Genomic DNA, 26,509 nt, shown 5'->3' with positions numbered 1-26,509 from the left:
CACCGCCTGGTTTTGTTTTGGGCAGTTCACCATCATCTACCATATTCCATCTGAGGTTTTAATGGCCAGACTGGCAAGACCAAGGCAGACACAATGAGCACCACAACTCCTGTATCTTTTGTGGCTTTGAGGGTGGCGCTAATATCTGCTGTTCCACCTAAGATAGTTTTGATTCTGGTTTAGTGTCTTGGCTGAGGAAAAATACAATATCAGGGTCTACCACTTGACCTTCATTACTATCATGTATCTTACCCCACTGGTTAGGAAATAAATGTGAGGATACTGCCAGAAGAACGTGCCTTCCCTGTGTTCCCATTGTGATAAGGGGACTGTGATCATATTGTTGGACACAGGTGTCAGTGTTAGCTTGGATCCTTTACCCAATAGGTCTTGAGACAACTAGCTATTTTCTTTTTTTTTAATTGATGCATATTTGACAATTATGAATTATATCTATTTAGGGGATACACGTTGATGATTTGATATACATTGTGAAAAATATCACCACATTCAACATTATTTAACATATCTGTCACCTCAGATAGTTATCACTTTTGTGTATATTTGTGTAATGAGAACAGATAAGATCCACCGTCTTAGCAAATTTCAGGTATACAATACAATATTGTTAACTATAGTGGCATTGCTTTACATTGGATCTCCAGAACTTATTCTTGCTTAACTAAAATTTTGTACCCCTTGACCATCACCTCCCTATTCCCCTCCCCACCATTCTTCTCTCCACTTCTATGAGTTTGACCATTTTAGATCCCACATGTAAGTGAGATCAGATAGCATTTATCTTTCTGCATCTGGCTTATTTCATTTAGTATAATGTTCTCCAAGCTCATCTATGTTGTTGCAAATGACAGAGTTTCCTTCTTTTTTAAGGTTGGATAACAATGCAATATTATGTATAATATGCAATATATATTTTATTATAATATATATTTACTTTATTCATCCATGGATATTTATGCTGTTTCCATATCTTGGCTATTATGAATAATGGTGAAATGAACATAAGAGTGCAGATATCTCTTTGAGATCCTGATTTCATTTTTTTTTTTCTTTTTGGATGTATACCCAGAAGTGACTCTTTTCTTTTCTTTAATTTACTGACATTGGGGAATCCATTCTGTATACATCAAAGGGATTTATTATCTTCATTTCTTTAAATATCATATGCTTAGTTCTACTTCAGTTTTTTCTAAAATACCCTTGTAATTGTAACTAGGAAGGATTAAGCAAGAGAAGAAAATGTCAACATTTCTTACATTCTAATAGAGTAAGGAGAAAGTGAACATAAAGCAATGATGAGCTTAAACATCTTAATCTGACTTTTTCTCAGAAGCCTGACTCCATATGAAGACTAGAAGAAATGGTCCCTAATTTGAAGGAAAACAGCAGTGTCAATACAGAGTAAAAGAGGCCAAATGAAAAAAATGAACAGTATAGAATGTAAGAATTATTGGAATTTAGAGGAGAGAATGAGGTCACAGTATGAGACAGAGAGAGAGAGAGAGAGAGAGAGAGAGAGGGGGATGGGGAGAGGGAGTTTGGTTTATCAAAGTTTATGAAGAATAGGGATATTCAAAAAATTTTGACCAGTATAAAATTTTTATTCTTGCTATCTCTTCTTTCCTTATCTTCCAAGGTAGAAATCTGTGACAAGTTACCTGTTCATACACCAAATTCTCTAAACTGTGTGAGTCTAAACAAACACTGGGAGACATGGTATATGATTTGAAGCTTCTGGTGATATGCCTTTGATGACCCTAAAGGGGAGGGAACTTTAGATCTTCCAATGGTAAATGAGTCCCTTCGTACATAGATTAAAATAGAAGCACATCAATCCTAAATAATAAAAGTAGTAGTCAGTCTTATGTGATATGGTGGATACATATGTAACTATTAAAGACTAGATCATCTTATCGATCAGTGCAGTTACAATGAATTGTTAAGTAACTGCACTGTTAATATTAAAACTGGAACTATTAATATGATGGCCTTGTCTGGAAGGAACTGGAGATTTAGAAAGGTGCAACCACTGCTGGAGACTCCACCTAAGGTGAAGAGCTAGCAGAGAAACAACCTTGATTCTCCATTTCTTCCTAGTCCCGATTTCCCAGCCTCCAATTTTCCACCAGTGCTTCCTTTGGGGCAAACGAGCAAGAAATCAGCTCACTTGGATGCCTAGGAAATGTTGTCTGCAGAGCAGAGTAGAAGAGAGAGAGAGAAAGGCAAAAAAAAAAATAGAACTGAAAGCAAAGGACTGGTCTGAGAAAGGCATGATTTAAAAAAAAAATTTTATTGGAGAGAGTTGACTTACGATGTTGTGTTAGTTTCAGGTGTACAGCAAAGTGAATCAGTTATACATATACATATATATGCTTTTTCAGATTGTTTTTCACATAGAGGTTATTACAGAATATTGAGTAGAGTTCCCTGTGCTGTACAGTAGGTCCTTGTTGGTTATCTATTTTATATATAGTAGTTTGGGTGTGTTAATCCCAAACTCCTAATTTATCCCTCCCCCCACATTTCCCCTTTCCAGTTAAAAGAAATAACTATATTCTTGGGTATGGTATATGGTTTAGGAGTTCTCTGTAGAGCAAAAAATAACAGACGGAATGGCTGAAAGGTCAGCTTCACCTCAATGAGAATTATGCGGTTATGTTCGAAAGTGAAGGACTTTTTCTGGGTGCTAGTTGAGAACCCTGGCTACGAGAGCAGTGATTGGAATGGATTACGAGGAAAGCTGCCATGGTCACAGAAGAGCCCACAGGACACTGCCAATAAAAATAGCCTGGGTCCCTTTTATTTTGCTGGTTGGCTGTTTGGACCAAATATCAATGCCCTTGTGAATTCAAGATGTCAATACCAGAAATGCTCTTTATGTCAAGTGAATAGAAATAGGAAGAGTTAGGAATGAGATTTAATTTCGTGAGAATAATAACATTATAATAACAGAGATAATACAAGAGAAAAGGATCTGTTCTTTAATATCATAATCTACATCATCAGAAACTAGCATTATACAATCACAATGATCAAAAACATTTACCAATGGTTAAATTGTGCATGGCAATCAGAAAGTTATTTAGAAACAGAGAATATATGTTTACAGGTTTTACTTTTAAACAAAAGTATGTTATATCATTAAAATTATTAGAAGTTTTGGTAAAATGTATTACTGTTCCCCAAAGTTGGCTGCCCCTCCCTGGAGAGGGGTTATTGGCTGGGTGGTTTTCTTTGGTCAATCAACATGAGTGGAAACATTTTATATCACTTCTAGGCAGAAGATTTAAGAGCCAACACGGGGGTCTGCCATTGTTATTTTCCCACTGCCTTGAGATTGTCATATCACAAATAAGGTACAGCTGGCCTGTGAAAGATATTTAATCTTACTGCAACAACAAAAAAAATCCCTAGCTGTTATAAACCACTGAGATCATGGGGTTGTTAAGGTTTTTATTTTTATTTTATATAAACCACTGAGATCATGGGGTTGTTAAGGTTTTTATTATTGCAGCCTAGTTGAGTGGAAACTGACTGATGAAAATCTTGATGGAGGATTCTTCTATCAAGGTGACAATTTAGGTAACCCTTCTCCATCTACTTAGCTCCTGATCATCTTTAAGATGTCATTTAAGTTACATTTCTTCTGGCAAAATTTTCTTAATCCTTGTCTCCAGATTAGGCTGGCTTTCTTTCTTTAACCCACTGTAGAACTGTATTTCTTTCTTTGTAAGCAACCATTATTTTTCCATTTTATCTTAGATTTTATTAGATGTTTTAGTTCATTCCAATGATCATTTCATTATCCGTGAGAAGCATTGCACTTTCAGGCAGTCATTTCATCACAGTTATTAAACCATTCAAAAGTCCTCTATATTCATACTCCTTTTACAATGCTCCCATCACAAACAAGCATGTATTTTGAGCAATTAAAGGCACATGACACAATCATCTGTTTTATCAACAACACAGCTATTATGTCACCCATCTGATCCTTTATGCATTTTTAAATATATCTGTAGTTGTGCTTATTATGTTCCTAAAATTCTCCGTTCTTGGATATTTATTGTTATTGAGGTTTAATTGACATACAGCATTATAATAGTTTCAGGTGTACAACATAATGATTCAATATTTGTATATATTGCAAAATGATCACTACAATTAGGTCTAGTTAACATTTGTCACTACACACAGTTACAGAATTTTTTTCATTGTGATGATAAGTACTTTAAAGATTTACTCTCTTAGCAAATTTCAAATATGCAATACGGTATTATTAACTATAGTTGCCATGGTGTACATTACATCGCCATGATATTAATTTTTAAATATATAAAGGTCTTCAAAGTAAATATCTTAAAAATATATGAATTTTTCTATTTTCTATTGAGATAACAAACAATTCCAAACCCATTATTTTTCAAAATTCAAGATTCTGCTATGTCTCCATCTATAGCACTAATGAACACTGTGGAAAGTTTGATTTGTACTATTTCATTTCAGCTGACCTAAGGTCCACAGAGTTGCACTTATTGATTTAATTTAGAGTGTCAGGTGTCTGGAGACCTCTAAAGTTATCTCATGCCAGTCTTATGCCTTTATCCCTTTACTGTTGCTTCAAACCTTCATTTCTTAGGGATGATATATTTTACAGACTGATCAATTTATATTGAGAATAATTAGTAGCTTGTGTTAAAGGAAAGTTCTTCAATCATAAGAGACATTAAAATAAAATTAAAATAGCTTATGTCCTCGTATGCTTTAGCTGTTTGTAAAAAGATAATATTTTTTGGAATTTGTGTTGTGTGTAGAGATAATTTCAGTGATTTTCTTTTCTCTCTAAGCTGGAGTGGAGAGAGGGAGAGGGAGAGAGAAGGAATGCATGAACAACTTGGTTTTAGGTAGCAGTCAATTAATTAAAAGCTTAATAGTGTTTTTCATAAAAGTACTAGTCTTCACTGTTTTTCTCCATTTAAGCTATTACTTTTAACTATCTCCATTAATTGTGACTATTAATGACATATCAAATACAATGTGTTTAATCTCATTGACAAAACAAACAATGAAGAGACAGAAAAATCAAACTATTGGGCTGGCCAAAAATTTTTTTCGGGCTTTGCCAAGGAAAAATCCAAATGAACTTTTTGGCCAACCCAATATTGCACTTTACTTACTCATAAAAGTAGGGAGTGACATTATTTAAATCTAAACTGAGATTTCCCTTCCCTATAGTGCCCAAACTTCCATTTCAATATATACTGTAAAAGTATGTATTTCTTTAATACAAAATCTGTTGTATTTCTACATACTATCAATGAAAAATCAGAATTAAAAATTTTGGAAAATGTAATACCATTTGCATTAGCACCAAAAATGTGTATATACTTAGGTATAAATCTTACAAAGTATGTGCAGGATCTATGCTAAAAACTGCAAGCTTCTGATGGAAGAAATCAATAATCATGGAAATAAGTGGAGAGATACACTGTATTCATAGATTGGAAGATTGAGTCTGGTTGAGATGTCCGTTCTCCCTGTTTAGAACTATAGATTCAATGTGATCCCAATCGAATTCTCAGTTGGCTTTGTTCATAGGTAAGTTGCTAATAGATCACTCAATATGGCAGGTTCACTCATTCATTATTATTACTTTTGCTGTTTTATAAGACTCAAGTAAAGAAATGACGCCCATGCTATTACATGAAATACCACTGATCTAGGTGTAATGACAACCTCCTTTGGCCTCTGAATTTGGTAGAATCTAAATGAGCAGAGGATTCTCTTGTTTGAGTTCCATTGACATAATTATAGATACTACCATTATGAGAGTGTTTCCTTTTTTCTGTATAATCTATTGGACATTTAGAGAGACTATTTTATAGTCATTTGGAAGAAATTGGAAGAAATAAAATAAAAGTTAAAAAAAACCTGAATAACTCCAAAGTTAGTGTTAAAAAGAAATTTAAATTGGTATATTGAGATGGCTATGAAAAGAAAATAGAGAATCAGATCATCATTATACAGTTTTTTTTTGCAGTACGCGGGCCTCTCGCTGCTGTGGCCTCTCCCGTTGTGGAGCACAGGCTCTGGACGCGCAGGCTTAGCGGCCATGGCTCACGGGCCCAGCTGCTCCGCGGCATGTGGGATCCTCCCAGACCAGGGCACGAACCCGTGTCCCCTGCATCAGCAGGCGGACTCTCAACCACTGCGCCACCAGGGAAGCCCTATACAGTTTTATTTTATGCAAATAAATTCAGTTTCCTAAGGGAATAGAAGTTGGTAAAGGATGTAAGTGTGTAGTCATCAAGTATGGCATATAAGCCTCTGTAGTGAGTTATTTGTCAGTAAAACGTAATATTAAAATTATTTGTATAAATTACATTGCCATTTTGAGACAAGCATATGTCAGAAGTTAAAACAATTTTGAGCCATTTCTAAATGAGAAGAGAAAAATGCAAAATTCATTTCTATTCTATTGCATGACTACTAATGTATGTGTACATTATTAATTTAAGCACATAAAACTAACCCCATTGAGTACATATCTTTTTCTTTAACGCTACCCTTCTAAGCATGGAAAGAACAAAGGATTCATATCATCACTGAGAGAGTGATTCATATATTAACAGTAATAACTATTCATAAATATTAATTGCTTTGAATCAGGTATTGAAAAGACCGTGGGGACAATTACAAGATATCTATTCAGGTGGCAAGAAATTTATTTCTTACTCACTCATCAATGTTTTAATTTCAAGCCCCCCATTCTTCCTAACACCAGAAGACATATTAGTCACTTCTAGGTAAATTGACTCACAGGTTTGCAGAAATCTCCAATCCTATCCCCACCCCACTCTCCCGCTACAGGCATCTTCCTGGTATGTCATTCTAGAGTCATAATGTTAGGAGTTAGGAGGGTTGGAGCATTAGTTCATCCTTGGTGTGTCCTTGTCTGTCCAAGTTTGCATCCATGTGCATTGCCCCATCCAGTCCTCAGAATGATTCATTGTCAACACTGGTGTCTGCTGAGATATTCCATTTTTATTCATTCTCTGCTGGTGTAGTTCACACAGCATCCAGGGCTACATCTCCCTTTCCCAAATTAAACTCTTCCTCCATTCTGCTAACCTCTATGCCCGTCATGCCCTTGTGGGCATGAAGAAGCTTTAGACACTCTTCCATCCTTCCCTGAATCCACATGTCACCCCATGTTTCCTTACCCAGTGGGTCTCCTTTTCCCACCACCTCACCTCATCACCACTATGCTGTAGCTATCACTCCTTGGTGGTTGCACTGAGGTAGCTGCCACCTAAGTTGTTTTTGTTAAGATCATAAATTACATTTAAAAAAATGTTCTTTCCAATGAAGCCCGAGTTCATTATTTTAGAATGTACAGTTTACCCAATATCTGAATTCTTTGCATATCTACTTTTCCTATATTGAGAAGAGAAATCAAGAAAAATGCTTCTCTACCAAGTCCCCTCTCCAGCCCCCACACTTTTTTTCTACTTCACACATGCTGTCAGGAATCAAAGCAGCTTTCAGAATGCTTCTGTGGTGATCAGCTTCAGAGACACTGAAGTCAACTTCTGACTGCCAGGACCACAGCGGTGGTCTTGGATGATACTGTGAAAATCAAATTATCTTCTTAGAGTTCAGCATTAGGAGGAAAAGCACATGTTTGAACTCAACTACCACTGCTAAGAAAATAATGGCATTTTGTTTTTCTCAGCAGAAATTTCTTAAGGATATAAACTGGTCTCTTAGATGCAAAGGGATGTAAATAAGGATTGTTTATTTTGAAAGAAAAATTTTAAAAGGTAACAGGGGAGATGCACTGGAAGAACTAGATTACCAGTATTTTGCCAGTGTTTGCTTAGTGACTTTGGGCACGAAATTATTTTCAAAATGCTATAAAGAGTACGCTTATGAAAGAGACTGAAGCAAAATATCATAAATTTGTCTGAAACTTTCATAAAAAATCATTACTAAAAAGTGAAAGAATGTACATATATTATCCAATTTCCAGAGTCTTCAACAGTTGAAAATGTCCAAAAGAACTGGTAGTCATAGGGATATGTTTTAATCGCTTCCTCTTCACTTCATTGGTGAAGAGAGATTCCCATCGTAGGGCTGAGGGGATGGCTGCCACTAGACAGATGTGATCAATAGTAGGGCGTTAGTCACATGGACTCACAGCTTGGGGGTGGAGGACACCACACATCATGCAGGACCACCAGGGGTTGCACTTGGAAACAAAGTGAATGAAAAGGCCTACGTATGACAGGCTTCATAGTATCAAGTGGGGAAGGTGGCTCTTGGTTCCTGCAGGAGTATGCAGTTGATGTGGTTGACTAATTCCACAGGCTGGCAAGGAGCTGAAACCTACTACTCAGGGATAATCAGGAACTATGCCTGGAGGGTCAGGAACTGAAATAAGAAGGGTCATTTGTTTGGTTAGGGGACCTTCTCCATGGGAGCAGAGTGGGGGAACTTGTAGTTAAGCCATTGGAGGCTGTTCTGGATTTTCCCAAATGTTGAGAAATTCCATAAAAAGTAAAGTGTCCTATGAAGACATTTGAAAACGACTTATTGTGAAATAGATTATATGTACTATAGAATGAGTGATTCCTAAACAATTAAGGACTACTACAGAAATGATAGCCCGAATCTGTAAAAATAATGCCATTGAAGGCAAAAGTAAAAATGCCTGAGCACCAGGAAAAATATGCACGCATACTCTCCCAGTCAACTCTGCTTGACAAAAAAAAAAAAAAAAAAGAAGAGATCCACTGTTTGGGTAGGCTAGTATTTTATTAGTATAAACCAGTTATCTCTTTTGTAATGTGCCAAGCAGGTAGCACGTATTTCAGGGCCAGAAGGTCTGTTACAGCTACTGAACTCTGGTGTAGCATGAAAGCAATCATAGGTAGTACATAAATAAACTGGTATGGCTGTGTTCAAATAAAATTTTATTTATGAAGACAGCAAGTGAGCCAGATTTGGCCCATGGTGATAGTTTGACCATTACTGGACCATATATTGATAACATTAAGCATATAATCAGAGAAACTCCAGGCCTCTGTTTGTATTCTTTATCAGGAGGCAAAGTATGCCTTATCAAAACATTTTATCTAAGAGAGAAAAAAGTTTTGTATTAATATACATTACTTGTAGTAATGGAGGAAAATTTTTGAGTACAAATTAAAAGGCTTTAAAGGAATCTTTATCTGAGTACTTCTAATTTTATTAACTTTTTATTGATTCCAATTATTAATGTGCCATATCATTACACATTTAAAAGGCTTTTTTGGGACTTCCCTGGTGGTGCAGTGGTTAAGAATCCTCCTGCCAATGCAGGAGACACAGGTTCAAGCCCTGGTCTGGGAAGATCCTACATGCTGTGGAGCAACTAAGCCCATGCGCCACATCTAAGGAGCCTGCGCTCTGGACCCCTCTCAACTACTGAGCCTGCATGCTGTAACTACTGAAGCCTGTGTGCTCTAGGGCCCGCGTGCTGCAACTACTGAATCCCTCTCACCTAGAGCCCGTGCTCTGCAACAAGAGAAGCCACCGCAATGAGAAGCCTAGGAATCATAATCTTATGTAATAATTGAAACTATAACCAGAGAATCCAAAAAATGAAAGTGTGGAATTAAACATTTTTTAATGGAGAAGAAAACTATATATCTGATTTAATCTTTACATAAGTACTGTGAGTTATAATGAAATATAGTCTCTTTCTCTTTTGTAATAATAAATGAGATAGACTAAAAGTCCCCATTTATTTTAGATAATAAGATTAGCATAGTGTGAAGAAATTGACTGTGCCATTTTTAGTCTTCTTTAAGAATGACAGGGCTTCCCTGGTGGCGCAGTGGTTGAGAGTCCGCCCGCAGATGCAGGGGACACGGGTTTGTGCCCCGGTCCGGGAGAATCCCACATGCGGCCCGTGAGCCATGGCCGCTGAGCCTGTGCGTCCGGAGCCTGCGCTCCGCAAGGGGAGAGGCCACAACAGTGAGAGGCCCGCGTAATGCAAAAAAAAAAAAAAAAGAATGACAAAGACAATTATAATATAAGGTTTTCAAATTTCAAAACTATTTAGCAGTGGAAATAAGTTTATATAAGTTTTAACATTTTCTTTTTTTTAATTAAAGGTATTATTTTCACTCATCTAAACATGCCTACACCATTCTTCACAATCAATAATGGAAATTAAGAGTGATCTGCTCATAATTAAAGGTCATGTTAGAGGATTATCACATGCCTTTCGAAGCCAATTGTTATGGACTGAATTGTGTTTCCCAAAAATTCACAATGTAACCCTAACACCCACTGTGATGGTATTTGGAGATGGGGCCTTTGGGAGATAATCAGGTCTTGATGAGATCATGAGGATGGGTCCCTCATGTTGGCATTAGTGCACTTTTAAAAAGAGATCCCAGAAAACTTGCTTCTTCTTTCTCTCTCCCTCTTGCTTATATGAACAAAGAGAGAAGGTGGTCCTCTGCAAGCCAGGAAGAGAGTCCTCAATGAGGCACCAGATCTGCTGGCACCTTTTTTTTTTCTTTTCTGCACAATTTATTATATAACAAGATTATAACAATTCAATTAACAGCAAACAACACATTTGAGCACTGATCAAATACTATGTGGCAGACACAGTACTTGGTTTCGAAAGTAATAGGAAAAGAAGAAAGAAAATACAAGATCTCACCTGCTTCCCAGGGAAAGTGATCCACAAGCAAATAAGAGTAGGCACTGAATCAGTCTTTTAGTTAAGAGTATGCACATATGTAGCAATTCACAGACCTATTTCTTAGCTTGCTTTCTTTTCCTTAGGTGACCAATACGTGCTCTGCTGGCACCTTTGTCTTGGACTTCCCATCCTCCAGAATTGTGAGAAAATAAATTTCTGTTCTTTAAGCCCCCAGTCTATGGTATTTTGTTATGGCAGCCTGAACAGAGTGACACATCAATAATTTAGTTTCAATAAATAACTCCATAGGATCTAAATGTATTTTGCTTGTATCCAGTTCAAAATCGCAGAGCTGAACTCAATGCTCTAATGACTTTCTTTAATTTATTTACGTGAGACTTTAGTTATGTTTCTCCTAATTCCTCTGCCCGTTCCCTTTTTATTCAATAGTACTCACTAGAGTTAGTGTGATCCATTACCATGTTTTAGAAATAACACATGTGCTATATTTTAGTACTGAAGTTATTTTAGACAGTGCATTGAAAATTCAAACCAAAAGCTTGAAGCAATTCTATTAGATTTTGGACACTTAAAATACCAGAAAACAGATTAGAGAGGGAGGTCAAGGAAGCTAGAGGCAGAGACCACTAATTGACTGAGTCAGGAAATGATACAGGCTTACACCAAAGCATAGGGAGTAGGGTTGGGGAAAAGAGACAGATGAGAAAGATACTAAGAAGGAAGCATCATTGGGATTTTAGTGACATAAGATATGACAATGGAGCTTTCACTTATTTCTCTTCCCACCACTGAAATGTCTCCAGTGGCTTCTCTTCTTTTTCTACACTTAGACTAAGCTGTGCAGAAAGTGAAATCCCTGGTGATGTGCCCTCCTTCTATGTCTGCTTCCCCTGGGAGTAATCTGGACTGCCATAGATTTGTCTGCATGAAAGACGACTTAGTGTTAATAGCACTGACCTCTCTGTCTCTTTAACCAACTGCTGGTAGACTACCTCTCATGACCATGCTGGCAGTTTCTGAAGCTTACTATGATAAAATGGACCTCAACATCTTCCCCCCTAAAAGTAGCATCTCACCATTATCATTAAAAAAATTCCAACAGTCATGCTCTAGATTTTTCCAGAATGACGATATTTTGTTCTTTTTATTATTCTCCCCTATACTCACTACATCTATTAAGCATTCTAGTCTTACGTGTCCTTCATTGCATTTCCAGCCAAAACTTTTTGCTAATGTCCCTTTCTGCCCTTTTCTACATAGTGTGCTATACCTTAGGAAAATAGAAAGCTTTTCTTTTTATCAGTGCTTCAAGACTAAACTCAAGGTTTTTAGGAATGTAAAATCACATAAGTTTGAAAGAAAATTTTTTTGCAATAGGTAATAGTTTTAAGTTGGTAGGATGATCACCTATTAAAAGAATCTAATACAATTGTGTATGTAAAATAAATCAAATTTTATATAAAAGAAAAAATATCTTATTAGAGAGACTAGGGCAGAGAAATTCAAATAGATTTTTCAGTAGTGCAACTACAGATAATTTTAGATGCATGAATTTTTAGGTGCCAAAGTATTAAATCTACTTGTACCAAAAAATGTCTATTATAGGCTAATGAAGATGTGATTATTAAAATCCACTTCTTAAATGAATCCTTTTATTTATCTATTTGGTATTCTTTCTCTATATTCAAATATTGGTAAATGCTTAATCCAATGATTCTCATGAATTGTGAGTTTTCTGAGCTGGAAATTAGCATTTTATTTATTTGGTATTGTAAACTACCAATTAAAAAATGTAATAAAAGCAAGAAATGATAAAGATAACATCATTGTGAAACTTACTGATTATAAGATACAAAAATATCTTCACAAATCTAAAAACACCTCAGCAGAGCTTGAAGTTCTTCCAGAATGGGCACAGAAAGATCTTAAAGGTTTGAAAATATTTTAAACTCCCTACATTTGTGAGAAAGTCCCAAGAAATGTAACACAGGTGAAATGATTAATTTATCACAGATTCTGTATCATATAATATGTGATTTTTAAAAGATATGCCCACTAAATCTACATGCATAGTAAAGAGACAGGAAGAATGGCAAAGTGCCTTCTTTCTAAGCTATAAAAGTCTTAGAACTGTGAATTTAAAATAACTCAATGAAAATACTAGGAGAATTTATAAGATGTGGTCCTTGCCCTTAGCTCCTTCTCTTCCATAAAAACTGCAAGTAAAACTCATATGCATTTTATTATTCATAAAAACAAGCCACTGCTGACTGCTTAGCAAATAGAACCACAAAGGGCAGGAACCAAATACTGTGAGAAAGGCAAGATAGCTCATTCACAAACTAACCAGAGCAACTTCTTCTTCACTTCTATGATTTTGGCTGCATCGTCATTTCCATTGGATAAAAACATAAATGTTGGTAAGCCATTCAGAAATGCATCGATGAAATAAACACAGAAGCAGACTTTGAGTTCAGGGACCTTCACTATAGTTATTTTGATGAAAATAATGTGTTGCTATCCAAGGACCTATTTTAATTTTTTTAACTTTCGATTTGGAAGTAATTAGACTTACAGAAAAATTGCCAAAATAAAATTCGGACAAAGAACATCCACATATTCTTTCCCTGGATCCACCTATTTTGAGCATTTTACCTCATTTGTTTATTGCTTTCATTCTCTATTTACATATACACACTTGTATATACAATTTACACATGTGCACACACACACACGTAATTTTTTCCTGAGTCACCTGAGGAGTAAGTTACATATATCATGGCTCTTTACCCCTAAATACTTCAGTAAGTATTTCCTAAATATAACAGTGTTCTGTCACATAACCACAGTACTGTTATTAACCTCGAAAGCTTTAACATGAATATAATAACAATACGTGAAAACCCATTTATATTTCAGTTTTGTCAAATAACACAATAATATTCTTTATAGGAGTTTTGTTTTGTTGTTTGTTTGTTTCCAGTATAGGATCCAGTCTAGGGTCAGGAATTGTACTTAGTTGTCACACCTCTTTGGATTTCCTTAATTTGGAATATTTACACAAGCTTTCCCTGTCTTTTATGACATTAACCTATTAAAAAATGCAGCTGCCCCCTTCTTTGGTATTTGATGGAAACGTCCTCATTTTGTGCGTATCTGGTGTGTACTTGTGATTAGATTAGATGTTTTCATTCTGAGCAGGATTATTGCACAGGTGATGTGTCCTCAAGGTATCATAACTGAAGATACATGATATCCATCTGTCCCTTGTTGTTGAAATTTGCTTTGGTCACTTGAACAATTATCTTTAAGTATAATTATTTTCCTTCATAACTAGTAAGTAGTCAGTTGGGAGAAATTTTAAGACTGTGCAAATATTCTGCTTCTCATCAAAACTTTTCCCCAGATCTAGCATTCAGTGGTGATTCTTGGCTGATCCAATCCCTACTATGAGGATAGACAAATAATGATTTCCCCACTTGACCGGCACCTAGACATTTACAAGGTGACCTTCCCCTTTCTACTTAAGCAAAAGACCTCCTTTGTCTCTTATTTACGTCTCTTTGTATGCGTGCATGTGTGTATATATTCATGTGTCTACTCATTATCAATATGAAATGAAGAATTTCAGTTTTTTCAATGACTTATCATTCATTATTGTACTTAATTTTTATAATAATCCCAGTTTTGACTAGTGGGAACCTTTCTGCACTAGCTTCTGCAGCCATGTTTAATGATCCTGCTTGCTTTTTTTTTTTTTAAACACTTTTTAATTTCTGGAACAAGGAGATGTTCCAGGTTTACCCTGTAATTACTCTTTCTCAGACTTGGAAGGAGCCAATACCTGAGGAATCCTGGTTCAAAGATCAAGAGATCAGTTTTGTCATTCAGATTGACTCTCAGGCCACTGTTAACATTTTTCTGACTTTCTGCTCAAAATGAAGCCATAGAAGTTAGTTGAAATGACAAATATTAATTGTGCATTTATTTACTATGTTCCAGGCACTGCAAATGGATTTATATATATATAAATTCAAATATATAACATTAACCTAAAAAGTGTTGCTATTGCTATTTTACAATGATAAAATGATACCATCTATATAATTAACTGGTCCAAGTTCATTTAAAAAATAATTGCCAGAACTGGTTCTGAACTTGGTTTTGTTTACCAGCAATTCAAGTCCTTATCCTGTTACACCAAGTTCTAGTGCTATGGTAACAATATGCATTAAATGAAGCAGAGTATAATCTAAAAGCAAAGTTTAAGAGAATAAGGCACATAGGTTGCCCAGGATTTACTGTGTTAGGCATTTTCCTGAGTAGTCTGTGGGTTGGTTTATAAAATATTCAATAGACTTGCAGTTGTAACATGAGTTCTTTTCTTTAAGCAAATAGAAGGCACATAATACTTAAAAGCACTTTCCAGGCTTCCCTGGTGGTGCAGTGGTTGAGAGTCCGCCTGCCGGTGCAGGGGACACGGGTTCGTGCCCCGGTCCGGGAAGATCCCACATGCCGCGGAGCGGCTGGGCCCGTGAGCCATGGCCGCTGAGCCTGTGCGTCCGGAGCCTGTGCTCCGCAACCGGAGAGGCCACGGCAGTGAGAGGCCCACGTACCGCAAAAAAAAAAACCCTGTACTTTCCAATGATTATTGCTAGAAAGAAAAAATGAGGTCAAGTTAGAAAGATCCTATCCAGAATACACTTAGGGTGAACTTGTCCAGGTGCCCAGTCTGCCTAAATATCGTTCATACAAAACTCATGGGCTATTTCAGCATGTTTTTCTAGTTTTACGGCTTCTCTCACCTATTGTGAATTGATAGATACTGAGTTTGGCTCATATGTGCACCCATTTATAGCAATCTTCTATGCCAGCGTAATCTGTTTTTTTTGGAGTATCAGGAGTTAAGAGTCTCAGCTAACAGAAGTCCTGGGCATGCTTTCTGCTAGGTTCAACTGGTCAGCTTTGCTTTCCTCTGACGCATATGTTGGTAATTACAGGTAAGATTTATGACAAAGGAACTGTGGTATAGTACAGAAAAGCATATGTTTTGGGCCACCATTTGTTAGTATGAGACAAGCCATGTGCCCTCAGTGGGCTTTAGTCTTTGGGATGTACAATGGGTACATTCAAATTTACTCTGCCTACATCACAGAGCTTTTGCTGTGATGAAATGACATAATCCATGTGAAAGTATTTCAGAAATTGTGAATTTTTAGGCAAACTTTTTTTAGGCAAACTACTTTATTCTTTGTGGAATTATCATTATTAACATCCAGAGATGGAGAAAAAGCCTCATCAAATGAACACACGTAAGAATCATTACAGAATATTTACAAGTGTTGTATCTGGAGATGAACACTTTCATGCACTACTACTGAAATCCTTTTCTGTCTACCCTCAAAAGCTACCTAGTTCTAATATTGTCAAAAACAATTTGATAAAAAAATTATTAGGAAATGATAATATTTTGTTCTGTGCCTGAAGCAAATCATCTCATATACCAGCTGTTAGCAAGGAACACCAGAAATCGGTTTCACACACATTTTCTTTATGAAGGCCTCCCTGCAACATTTAATGATGATGAATTGCTTCCAACTGGGCAAATAAAAATGGTGATTGTGGACAGTTTGATGGATAGAACCTTTGATGATCTGTTGATCTGCTAGCAGCTACTGTTAAAGTTGCATTTAACATACTAAAAGGAAATTTCCTTTTGTCACCCAGCAAATCCACATCTAAAAAAATGTCCCTGTCCCCGACATAGGAAAGGCTGGAGAAACAAGCAGCCTATACAACCGATGAAGCAGTCAGAAGCAGAGGTGTCAAGCTGAAACATATAACAGGGCTGGCTCAGCAGGGCCACGCAGGGGGTTAAGGTCAATATTGTTAGCAGGAGGAAGTTAGTGAAGTGCAGGTGCTAGGGTTGATTTGCAGAGCAATCAAATAAGGTAGAACACGGTGCTTTTAAACAGGGAAGACTTACAATTCAGACAAGGTCAAGTGGCTCTAGAATTGGGAAAGTGAGAAGAAAAGAATCTGGAGTGTAGGCAGAAGTTCCCGCAACAGTCATTAAGACTTCCGGAACAAAAAGACCAGGTCAAAGCTCTAAGCAGCAAGAAACCAGAATCCAACAAGGATTTTATGTTATAGCACAGAAAGTTCCCACCAAGCAAGAACTTTGACACGGAAATAGCCATCTTCTGAGGCGGCTTAAAAAATATCCCTCATTCCCGAGGTAACATTTTTTTCTAAAAGTATGGGCAGTTTAATACTCATAGGATTGTGGAAGATCAAGATAAATTATAGATAGTACAGGAATTCATCAGAATCACTCCTCAGATTTTCTCAATATAACCTATGCCCCCAGAGTTTAGCTCTAACACCTAAGTCCTTAACCCAGCTTGATGCCATGGCAAAGCAGTGAGGAGGATTCCGGAACAGTCACCCTTGCCCTAAAGTGCTGTGTTAGGATCATATTTTCTTTGACTTCAACTTTTTACTAGAAATCATAAAACAAATCTAATTAAAAAAATAGTTGAAATGGGCTACTATATATCACAGAGGCCCAAATCTCCTCAGAACTCTGGGGTTTCAGCTGAATCCCTGTCCAAGTTCTTCAGGAATTTCAAAACATTTTTCCCCCTTAAGGATACATACACACTCACTTTTGTGACAATGTTGTGGTCTCCCCTCCATAATAAAGGGTTAACAGGAGAGATACAGCTCTATCAGGGAGGGTATATCATTCCTTAAAATGGTCTTAACATAAGGTCCTATCAGTGTACAAGTGATACCTGAAATGTAAGTTTTTTCTGAATTTAACCACAATATTACCTATGACTTCTAGTGGCTTGTGTCAGGAAACTGCCGTTTGGGAAGAAAGCTTTAGGACGTGTAAATGCTAAATAGGAAATCTTCCAGGATTGTGATTCCCCAAGTCAAATGTATGAAGGTACAACCTGGGGAGCTAATGAAAATGTAAATTACCCAGAGATTGGTCTGTAAGTCTGGTTATAGTTGAAAATCAAAATTCTCTCCAACACCTCTAGTGATTCTAATGATGGTTGGACCATACTAGGGTCTTTAAATTTAATCCCCACAGAAAATTAAAGTATCAGTCCCTTTCTTTAGAGCTTAACTCCAGCTGGAAATTACTTCATGGAAATATTTTAATGTTATCATTTCACATGCTAATTATGTATTTATTAAATGCTTGTGATATACAAGATACTGTGCCTTATGAAGGAAGGAAAACAACATGAAATACATAATCATTTTCCAGAAAGCAGATTCTCTAAGTGAGCATTGTGGGCTATCTGTATATAAATTGTGTCAGGTATTTTTATTAAAAAAAAGAGATTTCAGAGCGCCCCCCAGAACCAATCAATACAACTCTACACTAATGGATCCCAGATGTCTTCAATTTTTCAAGACCTATTCCGGCGATTGTAACCCACTCTTAGTTTGAGAACCACTTGCTCGCTTAGATCACGGGGCAGTAACGTGCTGACTACACGGGTAAATGAGGAGGAATGTTTAAAATCACGAAGGGCCAGGAGTTTGTTGCCTCAATTCAGAGAAAGAAAAGGTAAGTAGTAAGAATGAAAATTACCAATATGTTTGGATATCAAATGTGGGGTGAGAAGGGTGGGAGGGAGATAGTTTTTATGAGAGGGAAGAATCCATTTATGCTGACTCTTAGGTTTTTTTCTTTTTTTTTTTTCTCCCCTTTTTTGCGATACGCGGGCCTCTCCCTGCTGCGGCTTCTCCCGTCGCGGAGCACAGGCTCCGGACGCGCAGGCTCAGCGGCCATGGCTCACGGGCCCAGCCGCTCCGCGGCATGTGGGATCTTCGCGGACCGGGGCACGAACCCGCGTCCCCTGCCTCGGCAGGCGGACTCCCAACCACTGCGCCACCAGGGAAGCCCAATTTTTTCTTGTTTTTAAAGAGGATTCTCCGAATTTTATAGGCTTTACGCCTCACAGAACTTCCCACTAGAGTTGGGAAATAATGGTGTTGGATTTACATAGTACCTGAGTGACTTCTAACTAATGTTGTCTCCTAGGAAATTTTACATACTTCTCTCATAATTAGAGACAATATTTTCTTATAACCTGACCATTCAAAAATAAGCAATATACAAACATAAAAACAACTGTACTTCAAGATATTGCCAAACATATTATATAATGTGGCTTGGTGTGTGTATTTAGAAATTAACTCTTCATAGAATTATCTGCCAAGAAACTGATATTTTCAGAAAAACTCATTTACTTCCTTGTATCAGTGAATGAGTATCAAATAAACTAGCTTTATTTCCTTTTGTCTGTCACTAAGCACAAAGTTGCTAAGCTTTAAGTTGCAGAAATTAATTTATGGTAGTTGGTCCATTTTAGTATATTTTAGTTTTTCATGATTTTAGTATATTTTTGAGTCTTCTAATGTGTACTTTTTATTTTTCTGCTGAAGCATCTTTTAGAGTTGGAGGGGTGAGATTTAAATTTATACATACTTGTACTCACACATATCTTTCACCAATGTCCCAAACTAATTTTAAAATTTCATGTTTTTTTGATACAAATGGAAAATCCTTATTAAAAATATTTTTCTCATTAGCTATTATGATTCTCTATTTTAAATATTTTAAAATGTATGTCCAGTTTATAAATCTTCAGGAGACTAAAAATATGTGACCTTCAGTGCACCACACTTATTTGCACTTGTTACTTCATTTAAAAGTATTTATAATTTTGGTCACCTTATGAATGCACTTTAAAAAAAAATTTTTATTGGGGTATAGTTGATTTACAATGTTGTGTTAGTTTCAGATGTACAGCAAAGTGAATCTGTTATATGTATACATATATCCCCTCTTTTTTTAGATTCTTTTCCTATATGGGCCATTACAGAGTATTGAGTAGAGTTCCCTGGGCTATACATTAGGTCTTTATTAGTTATCTACTTTATATATAGTAGCGTGTATATGTCAATCCCGATCTCCCAATTTATCCCTCTCCCCCCTTATACCCAGGTAACCATAAGTCTATTTTCTACATCTGTAACTCTATTTCTATTTTGTAGATAAGTTCATTTGTAGCCCTTTTTTAGATCCCACTTGTAAGCAATATCATATGATATTTGTCTTTCTCTGTCTGACTTACTTCACTCAGTATGACAATCTCTAGTTCCATCCATGTTGCTGTAAATGGCATTATTTCATTCTTTTTTATGGCTGAGTAATTTTCCATTGTATGTATGTACCACATCTTCTTTATCCATGAATGCACTTTTATAATCTTGACAAAGCATAAACACTGCTTGGATTTGGGTAAAAATAATCACTGAGTATAATTTTGGGTAAAGGGATGTTCCTTCTAGACTATCTGGCTGGAAATATAATGGATGAAATTAATATTGCAAGTAAATGTATCTTGAAAATTAGAGAAATCTATAGGATTATATACATTTTCTTCCTGGGGAATATTCACAATACTAAAGATAATCTTATAAATTATTTTTAAGAAAAATAGCTTGCCTTTGCTAACTGCACCTATTGTAGAGATGAGTGTTGACTACTGGACCAAAGGTCCTTCTGTTGCAGTGTTAAGTAGATGTTTAGTAGCAATCATCTCATTAAATAATTGATCCTGTTTGATGTCCATGTCAACATATATTTAATGACCATGCCATTCAGTCATTTTCCTAACATTATACAACCCATACCTTAACAGGCTTGTTGTTGTTTTTTTAATATCAGAAGGGTCCACTCCTAGGCAGGTTTCAGCATGAATGTTTCCATGTGTCATAATCCAATAGTATACACAAGGTCCTTATAAGCCTGACATAAACTGAGTCTGGAGACACTTAGCAGAAAGCAGCTTGGCAGCCACATCCAGAGTGACAAAATCCATACAGTTAGGCTATGAACAGCAGGTTTTAGGAGAATGTATTTCATATAACCTGTGCTATAGATATCATTATCTACAAGCAGCAGAATATCTGAGGCAATTGTTCCAGATTTGATCCTCCAGAAGTGCTGTGTGCATTCATCTCTCAGTCTGGTTCGAAGAGTCAAGACAGTCATAGTGTAGCTCCGACATACTGCACACCAGGCAGAAATTCTGAACCAGAAATGCCTTGAGAGAGAGAGAGCACGTTGGTCTTTTTTGTTGTTTAACAAGTAACTCTGTTCAGGATCAAAAGCCTAACTTTGTTTTTCTCTGCTAAATGAGGGATCCTCTTACTATAAAGACAAGCTAAGCCTGGGACTTTTGCTTTCCTACCATCTCTGAGTGACTTTATAAAGTGTCTCACATAAACTCTGCACATAGTCTAGGGTAGGAGAGGAAAAAGTAAATGGGAGATCACACTGAAATGTATTAAGTGCTGCCATAGATGTGAGCAAAGAGCTCTATAGACCACCAGGCTGGCCTTGGGTGACAGGGAAGATTCCCAGAGGTGAAATTAAACTTGGTTTGTCAGGATGAATGGAATGAGCCTGGCAAAGAGCTAGAGGACATTGAAGTATAGCATATATTAAAACAACAGTAATCAGCCTGATAAAGCTCCTTTATGAAAATAATTTTGAGAAAGCTAACTGGATGTTTACCTGTCATTTCTAGTCTTGTTCTATTTAATAACCAGACATTGGTGAATATAAGGCAGGGATTTCATGTCACATGGTACTAAGTTAGAAGTACAGATCAGGCATTTAATAACTTTGGAAATATGTTCCAATTATTTTACCTTCCTGACCTTTAATTTTCCAATAAAGTTGGAATCATAATACTGTCATTACTATTTTGATGTAAATTACATGCAATATGTCTAATGCAATGTGATCATGTGTTTGGTGCATGATAAATATAGCCCCTGTAATTCATTTCACAATAATTGCAGCAGACTTTGAGTAGCAAAACAAATGAGCAGTTTGATTAAAAAATAGGATATCATCTGATTTAGATAATATTAATGATTCATATATATGTATATACATGTGTGTTTAGGCTACTGTATGAATTATGTTTAAACAACTTCTTCATATTTCCTCCTTACACAGTAGAAACTACCCTCATCTTTTTAACATTAACCCCTTCCTCCATTTGTGTGCTTCTTTATAAAATTGTTTTAAACTATTTACCTAGGTATACGTCAATATGTTTATGATAATTTTTAAGTTGTAAGTCAGATACAGTCATTCTGTTCATGCCGATACCCCATTGTTTATACACAGTGGAGACTTACATAAAAAATAAGTAAACTAATCATGAAAAGCATGCTATAATTAACAATAATGAGAGACAATATTTCATGTGTAATAGCTATTTCCACATGAGAACATTGGTCTATAAAAGGATGCATTTATTTTTATATGCCACATAAGAGATAATATCTAGAAATTCTGGTTCTGAAATGGATGCCGTGATTTTTAACTGCAGCAATCTCACCTGACCACTAAAGACAGAAATGGACCATCTGCCTTGGCTTGTTAGTATGGCGTCATCTCATTGATTCTTTTCAGGCACACATGCTTTCAATTACAATTCATCCCCAAATTGTAGAGCCTCTCATTGTCTGGATAGTTCTTGTTGCTAGTATTCAGCCCCTTTATCAATGTTGGATCCTACCTTTTCATGTTGAAATGAGCTTATCTGAAAGATCAAAACAACAATATTAAATAACTTTCCTAATTTCACATTGCTTACTATTGTGGTAATTGTCAAGGATAGAATTTACAATCAGAAATCCAAGCTCTGAAACTTGCTTTCTTAACTGCTCTGCTACCTAAGACTGATAGGTTAATCCCAAATTCCAAAATTTGTCAAAATCAAAGCTCTGTTCCAGGTCAAGTTTGTTATTGATGCTGCAGTGGCAATATGCCAAAACCATACACATATATTAAAAATCTTTTAAATTTTGCATAGGTTCACAAAGTGCAAAACACAATAATACCGTGATTTAGAAACTGATTACTTTTAGTTTTTAATTTCTCTAAACTTTTATCAGAAAATATTCTAAAAAATATTGCACATAATTTGAATTTTCTTTGCTTATTCATGACCAAAACTAAACTTGCTATTTATACTCAAAACTAGCCTCTTTCAAGAAACTTCCCTTTGGTCACTGTTGTCAGACTTTCTGACACCCAGGTTGGAAATCTTGCAGTGAGTTCCCAGGGCTGGGGCACAGTGAAAAAGTATGCCGTGAACTTAAAGACGATATAGCTCTTCTCAAAGGACCAAAGAAAAGAGAGTGAAAATGCACAGACAAGTATAGACAACATTTAGAAATGAGAATGGACATTTAAGAGAATCATAGTCTTAATTTTTCTCAGCAACTTTGGAACCTGGCTATATATTGAGATGTAGAAGTATGGGTTTGGTTAATCACATGGCATGTGGAAATAGATCTGACCAGGATCGTGTACAATAACATCATAATAATGCCAAGAGCCCAGCTGAGCTTGGAGACCATGACCTTGGGGTGGCACTAGTGTTCTGGATTGGTGATGGTCTTTAATTCAGCCATGCTGAGTAGCCTAGTTATTAGGAGCAGAGGGGCATTTGGGTGGATTAATCCAAGGTTGGGGATTTGTAAGGAAAGCACAGCAGAAGGAAAAGTAACCTAGGAATTGAACGTTCTGACAATAAGTGGCTGAAATCCTGAACCGTCAGCCCCCTGAACTATAGGTTCTAGGTTGTGTAAGAGAATAAAATTGTAATAAGTGGTGTTTGGTAGAAAAGGGTCTGTGTTTCCAAATAGCATGAGACAAAGAGTAAGAAAATGAGATTTGCTGTGATAGAAATAGAGATACAAACTTGCTGCAGTGTAGGGACATGACAAGATCTGTGGTCTGACCATGACAGTTTGTGACTGAAGTGGGTGTTGGTCAAAATGTAAGAAAGATTTGCCTCATAGCTTTGTGTTGGGTTGATCACAGGTGTGCTGAAGTTGCTCAGGGTGGTATCCAGCCATGCACTGAGAGGGCTTCAGTGAAGCAGATAATCAGGGACTGAGAGGAAATGGCCAGAATGGCTTCTGATTATTACAACAGACATGGCAGAACACTCAGATGAGAAAAATTTGAGGCAAAAAAATAGAAGAGTAATCGTCTAGGTTTCTAAAATGATATCAGTGCCTTTTCTCCCATCTCCTATGATGTATAGGAGCAAATATCTCCTTGAGAGCTCCAAGGAACACAGTCCTTGAATAAGAATCTGATTTTAGGTAAGATCGGGGTGTAGAAGGAGCAATGTGCTAAAAGCTACAGTTGTAGATTTTAAAAAAAATTTCTAATGCAAATTAAAAAGTGCTGTAGAGAATTTTGCAAAAGAATTTTGGGAAGGAGATATGAAAATTAGCAGGGATGAGTAGCTGGGTAAATACTACTCTAAACAGTTTTGTATTTTAGGTCATGGCAAAAAAAGTGAGGAGATGTACATTTTATTTTGTAATAAAATTTTGAAAAAAAGTGAGGAGATGTACATTTTATTCTGTAGTAAAATTCAAGTAATAAAATCTTCCTTGACTCTTCAATTCATAAAAGATCTCTAGGATTTGTAAATGTTTAGTTTTTAGTGTCTTATTAACTCATTTGACTTTTAATTACAGAATCATAATGATTCAGGAATCATAAAGATGAAAGCATATATTTTCTAATGTGGACATGGACATTATACTAAAAAACAAAAAACAAAATAAAAACAACCTTGTATATTTAATTGGATACTGGTTAACTGATAATTTCTTAACATTTCCAATAAAGAGCAAATTTTAAAAATTTTATATATGCACTACAAAAATGATAAAACATTGCCCTTCACTTAATTGTCAGGATTTCTATCTTTCATTTTGCTTTTTGTTAAAGTATCTGCTTTCTGCAAGTATCATAGTCATTAAGCACAAATATGTTTTTATACCATGCCCTGAATGCTCAATTGTAATCATATTATGTGGAAAATGGCTAAAATACTAACTCCCTCAATTCTTATCTCTTCAAGTATCAACCCTACTGAGTCCTATCAGAAGAAATATATCAGGAAAATTACACAAAGCTCAGTTCTGGTTAAGTCTATTTCCTCTGGGCCTGATCCTTGTTGTAATTTTTATTTTGTAAGGGCATAGAGAAAATGTTTTAACACAACTAGAGTGACCTCAAGCCCATCTTTCTATATCAGTGCCATGGGAGGAAAATATGAAAATGGATTCAAGGAACACTGACACCTCATACGGACAATATATTTTTTCCAATTTTTTATTATGAAAAATTTTCAAGCCTATAGCAAAGTTGAAAAACTTCTACAATGAACAGTCATCACCTAGATTCAAAATTAGCATTTTCCTATAAATGCTTTACCAAATATTCATTTTTCCATTTCTCTTTCCAAGTACTAAACCATCTTATTTTGGGTGCACTTCAAAGTAAATTACAGGCATCAATAAACTTCCCCCAGTTCTCTCAGCATGTGCATGATTAACTAAAGCTCCTTGGCTCAAGTGATTTCTTGGCTCATATTAGAGCAATTTTTGAACCATAAATGTGTGTGTGTGTGTGTGTGTGTATCCCAAAAATGTTTATAGACACCCAGCACTCTGCTAGTCTGTAATATTATAAACCACATGACTAAAACAACCTGAACTACCAATTTTAAAGCTGATTTGAACCAAAGTTCCTCGAATTTCCTCAAAACTTCCTTTTTTTAAAATTAAACTTATTTCTATTACCTTGCATATGGGATCATATTTTTTTATTGACATATAATTGATTTACAGTAATGTGCTAGTTTCAGGTATATGGCATAGTGATCAGTATTTTTTCAGATTATATTCTATTATAGGTTATTACAAGATAATGGATATAATTTATCGTGCTATACAGTATATCCTTGCTGCTTATCTGTTTTTTTTAACGTCTTTATTGGAGTATACTGGCTTTACAATGGTGTGTTAGTTTCTGCTTTATAACAAAGTGGATCAGCTATACATATACATATATCCCCATATCTCCTCCCTCTTGCGTCTCCCTCCCACCCTCCCTATCCCACCCCTCTAGGTGGTCACAAAGCACTGAGCTGATCTCCCTGTGCTATGCGGCTGCTTCCCACTGGCTATTTTACATTTGGTAGTGTATATATGTCCATGCCACTCTCTCACTTCGTCCTAGCTTACACTTCCCCCTCCCTGTTTCCTGAAGTCCATTCTCTACATCTGCATCTTTATTCCTGTCCTGCCCCTAGGTTCTTCATAATCTTTTTTTTTTTTTTTTTTTTTTTTATGGTACGCGGGCCTCTCACTGTTGTGGCCTCTCCCATTGCGGAGCACAGGCTCTGGACGTGCAGGCTCAGTGGCCATGGCTCACGGGCCCAGCCGCTCCGCGGCATGTGGGATCTTCCTGGACCGGGGCATGAACCCGTGTCCCCTGCATCGGCAGGCGGACTCTCAACCACTGCGCCACCAGGGAAGCCCCCCCCTTTTTTTTTTTTAGATTCTGTATATTAATCTTGTATCCTGCTACCTTGCTGAGTTCATTTATTAGTTTTCATATTTTTAGGTGGAGACTTTAGGGTTCTCTATATAGAGTATCCTGTCATCTGCAAATAGTAACAGTTTTACCTCTTCTCTTCCAATTTGTCTAGTCTATTTCTTTTTCTTGTCTGTTTACTGTGCTTAGGACTTCCAGTACTATGTTAAATAGAAGCAGCAATAGTGGGCATCCTTATCTTTTTCGTGAATTTAGTGGGTAGGTTTTCAGCTTTTCACTGT

This window comes from Hyperoodon ampullatus (assembly GCF_949752795.1).
Source record: "Hyperoodon ampullatus genome assembly, chromosome: 9".
Lineage (NCBI taxonomy): Eukaryota > Metazoa > Chordata > Mammalia > Artiodactyla > Ziphiidae > Hyperoodon > Hyperoodon ampullatus.
Note: the sequence above shows the minus strand (reverse complement) of the source record.